General features: G+C 40.3%; 1 pseudogene across 1 annotated transcript; it reads right to left on the bottom strand.

The window, feature by feature from the left end:
• Positions 1 to 2,881: 2,881 nt before the first annotated feature.
• LOC110508722 (transmembrane protein 53-like) lies at positions 2,882 to 4,505 on the bottom strand (annotated as a pseudogene). The gene is made up of 3 exons (XR_016493048.1): positions 4,314 to 4,505; positions 3,976 to 4,054; positions 2,882 to 3,843 (listed from the first exon to the last, which is right to left on the bottom strand). The product of XR_016493048.1 is annotated as a transmembrane protein 53-like (transcript).
• Between the last annotated feature and the right edge of the window lie 460 nt (positions 4,506 to 4,965).

Here is a 4,965-nt window from a genome sequence, read left to right as displayed (position 1 = left end):
GCGTAAAAGCAACACAGCTCATCACCCTGAACACACCATCCCCACTGTCAAACATGGTGGTGGCAGCATCATGGTTTGGGCCTGCTTTTCTTCAGCAGGGACAGGGAAGATGGTTAAAATTGATGGGAAGATGGATGGAGCCAAATATAGGACCATTCTGGAAGAAAACCTGATGGAGTCTGCAAAAGACCTGAGACTGGGACGGAGATTTGTCTTCCAACAAGACAATGATCCAAAACATAAAGCAACATCTACAATGGAATGGTTCAAAAATAAACATATCCAGGTGTTAGAATGGCCAAGTCAAAGTCCAGACCTGAATCCAATCGAGAATCTGTGGAAAGAACTGAAAACTGCTGTTCACAAATGCTCTCCATCCAACCTCACTGAGCTCGAGCTGTTTTGCAAGGAGGAAGGGGAAAAAATGTCAGTCTCTCGATGTGCAAAACTGATAGAGACATACCCCAAGCGACTAACAGCTGTAATCGCAGCAAAAGGTGGCGCTACAAAGTATTAACTTAAGGGGGCTGAATAATTTTGCACGCCCAATTTTTCAGTTTTTGATTTGTTAAAAAAGTTTGAAATATCCAATAAATGTCGTTCCACTTCATGATTGTGTCCCACTTGTTGTTGATTCTTCACAAAAAAATACAGTTTTATATCTTTATGTTTGAAGCCTGAAATGTGGCAAAAGGTTGCAAAGTTCAAGGGGGCCGAATACTTTTGCAAGGCACTGTAGATAAAAAGCAGAGGGATGAGGCTGGAGAAATGTAACCACTATCAAATTCATAGACAGAGCTAAGGATGCAAGGACTGACCAATCATGATGAACATAGTTTCAACCATGTTTTGAGGCTATACAGAGTTTTTGTTGCATTTACTTTGTTTACACACATTGGAGTAAAACAAGCTTACATTTTGGGTTCTGATGGGGTATGACAGCTCTTGAGTTCACAAGCTCATGAGGCATTTATAAGTTCTATTCTTCAAGAATCAATAGGTGCATATCATTCTTTTATAATTTGAAAAACAGATGTAGCAACTACTGATTGCCCCTTTAAACCTATCATAAAAAAAAAAAAATCATGTAAGGGCCAGGGCAAACTTTAAATGTCAATTTTCCAAAGTAATCTACTGTTCCACATTTCTAATCAAGTAGACCAAATGAAATGCAAATGACATAATGTTTTTATTTTATTTATAGAAGGCACAATTGAAAAACACATGTTTAATAAGCACAGTCATTCGTAGTCAATCACATTCTCTTGAAAACATCAACAAGTGGATTAAAGATTCACAAATAGTACCAATCAAATTTCCCCACCGTCGCAATATGGTTATCACCTGTATAATTTTGATTTGTTGTCTTCAACTCCAAAAACGTAAGCATTTGAAATAAGGTGTCCAGTGGAGTTGCAGATTTCCTAGTACAGATTTATACACTACGTTCAAACGTTTGGGGTCACTTAGAAATGTCCAGGTTTTTGAAAGAAAAGCACATTTTTTGTCAATTCAAATATAAAATAGATCCGAAATATAGTGTAGACATCGTTAATGTTCGGAATGACTATTGTTGCTTGAAACGGCTTATTTCTCAAATGGAATAGCCTTCATTTCTCAGAACAAGAATAGACTGATCAAAGAGAGTTTCAGATCAAAGTTATTTGTTTCTGGCCATTTTGAGCCTGTAATCGAACCCAGAAATGCTGATGCTCCAGAAACTCAGTTTTATTTTATCTGCCCATAAATCTTCTATAGGATTGAGGTCAGGACTTTGTGACGGCCACTCCAATACCTTCACTTTGTTGTCCTTAAGCCATTTTGCCACAACTTTGGAAGTATGCTTGGGGTCATTGTCCATTTGGAAGACCCATTCGCAACCAAGCTTTAACTTCCTGACTGATGTCTTGAGATGTTGCTTCAATATATCCACATAATGTTCTGTCCTCATGCCATCTATTTTGTGAAGTGCACCAGTCCCTCCTGCAGCAAAGCACCCCAACAACATGATGCTACCACCCCCGTGCTTCATGGTTGGGATGGTGTTCTTCTGCTTGCAAGCCTCCCCATTTTCCTCCAAACATTACAATGGTCATTATGGCCCAACAGTTCTATTTTTGTTTCATCAGACCAGAGGACAATTCTCCAAAAAGTACAACCTTTGTCCCCATGCGCAGTTGGAAACCGTAGTCTGGCTTTTTTTATGGCAGTTTTGGAGCAGTGACTTCTTCCTTGCTGAGCGGCCTTTCAGGTTGTCAATGTAGGACTTGTTTTACTGTGGATATATATACTTTTGTTCCTGTTTCCTCCAGCATCTTCACAAGGTCCTTTGATGTTGTTCTGGGATTGATTTGCACCTTTTGCACCAAAGAACGCATCTCCTTCCTGAGCGATATGACAGCTGCGTGGTCCCATGGTGTTTATACTTGCAAACTATTGTTTGTACAGATGCACATGGTATCTTCAGGCATTTGGAAATTGTTCCCAAGGATGAACAAGACTTGTGGTCTACAATTGTTTTTCTGAGGCCTTGGCTGATTTCTTTTGATTTTCCAATGATGTCAAGCAAAGAGGCACTGAGTTTGAAGGTAGGCCTTGAAATACATCCACAGGTACACCTACAATTGACTCAAATGATGTCAATTAGCCTATTCAAAGCTTCTAATGCCATGCCATCATTTTCTGGAATTCTCCAAGCTGTTTCAAGGCAGTCAACTTAGTGTATGTAAACTTCTGACCCACTGGAATTGGGATACAGTGAATTATAAGTTAAATAATCTGTATGTAAACAATTGTTGGAAAAAATGACTTGTGTCATGCACAAAGTAGATGTCCTAACCGACTTGCCAAAACTATAGTTTGTTGACAAGAAATGTGTGGAGTGGTTGAAAAACAAGTTTTAATGACTCCAACCTAAGTGTATGTAAACTTCCAACTTCAACTGTATATTTTCCATAAAATATTTGCAGTTTCCAGCTACAATAGTCATTTACAACAGTAACAATGTCTACATTGTGTTTCAGATCAATTTTATGTTATTTTAATGGCCCCCCCAAAAATGTATTTTCTTTCAAAAACAAGGACATTTCTACGTGACCCCAAACTTTTGAACAGTAGTGTACATGTGTAACATTACAGTATAATCACAAAAACAGAAGTGCCATAGACTTATGAGAAATGTTACAGTAGTGTGCTTTCAATGCTGGATCAAGTATCACTTTTTTGGTGGGTCCCTTCTGAATCCTTCATGCAGTTGGTCAGGAAAGCCAGGCATCGCTTGGAGTACTCCTCTGGAAAGTCACGGAAGTGGCTCACATGGGCAGGGGTTTTGACCATGAGGTCAACGTCACTGTACCGAATCACTCGATCAGCTCTGGAGTACAGGTACAGCTGTGGCCAGGTAGGAGGGCTCTCCCGGGTGGCATCGTAGTGGTTCTTGTGGATGTACTTGGTCACAGGGTATAGAACCACCCTAGGCAGGAAAACTGTTACAGAAAACAGTGCCAAGAGAACATACATCAACATCACATTGAGTTTGGGTCACAGAGTGGCTGTAAAAGCCTGTAATGCCCCCCTCACATTTCAAGTGCCTGGGGCACTGTCCACCACAGCTCCAACTATACAGAGGGTGCTGAACTGTTTATGACTGTGCAAGAGCTCAACAATGTAGCGGTAAAGCATGAATCCCCCGGTGCCGAACACATGGAAAAATATGGGACTGTTTTCCACCTCGTAATCATAGAGTATCTCAAGCAGTTTGAGGGCAGTGTTACTCAGCTCCTTGTAGCCAAAAGATTCAGAGAAGAATACTGTCTTCAGTGTGTAGCAAATAGTGACACAACCCTGGAACAAAAAGGGGGAAAAGGTAAGTCACACATTAATAATGAAGTAGATTAATAATTTATTGAAATGACAGGAATCATTAACCACCACAATAGTTTAAGTCCAACATGTTCATTATAAATTGACCTGTACTTGGCAAGATGTTCGTCTCTGCATCCAGCCCATCCCAGCAGTATGACAACTGGTTATTTTGTTCCATGCCAGTGTCCATCTGAAAGGAGAGAAAAAAACAGTTCTGATTAGTAAGTTAGCTAGCGACCTAACCAGGACAACTAATTTAGCTAGCTAACGTTAGCAAGCAGCCTTTGAGTTTGTCCAATCCAGCTGTCACTGAATTATGGACAAACCTGCCAGAGCCAACGTTGACTAAATAGCTCATGCCATGGCTCTGGGTGACACTCAGGTGACAGATAACTTTGCGTGTCGTTAGCTAGCTAGCCTAGCAAGGCTATCGATAACAAATTGCTCACCCGAGACCAATGCATCTGGAAACACAATGGTGTAGTCCACGCCATCATTTGCCATTTTATAGCCGGTTACAACCTCTCTTTCAGTTTTGCTATACGATTCATTTGGCACAAGTGTTAGCTGGAATTTAACGTGTTGACAGGTTTACTCGCCGCCAATCGCTACGTAAGTCAACGGGTTGCAGTCCGTTCATTGGTTCGCGTTTCCTTCTCGAAACATTCAGTTCCATGTTCCTCCGTGAGATGGCGGACAATGTCCATATTAGAGTTGTCAAGCTTCTGTAGAAAAACGAGTCTAATATTTCACTCAGAATAACATGGGAATTATTTGACAACATTACGCAATCTGTGGAATAACAATTGATTATGTTATTGCTTTATTTAATTGGAACAAAATCGATGTACCAAATTATGTGATTGGTAGTAGAGTGACATGTGAAATAACTGTAGACTAGAGTCGATGCGTAGTAGAGGTAAGTTAGTATTCACAGCTGGTAAAATGCTGATATACTTTCACAATACTATCAATATTCGAGCTAACACAGTAGATAATAAAATACTGTACATTACACCCCATCATAAAGTAAAACGGTGTCGCTGGCTCGTCCGTGAATGGAAGCTTCAGCTGTCAATCTGGACGTGAAAAGGCGGAGGA

The sequence above is a fragment of the Oncorhynchus mykiss genome, chromosome 28 (genome assembly GCF_057628025.1).
Source record: "Oncorhynchus mykiss isolate SJ-2025 chromosome 28, ASM5762802v1, whole genome shotgun sequence".
Taxonomy (NCBI): domain Eukaryota; kingdom Metazoa; phylum Chordata; class Actinopteri; order Salmoniformes; family Salmonidae; genus Oncorhynchus; species Oncorhynchus mykiss.
This window is presented reverse-complemented; position numbering and strand designations above follow the sequence as displayed.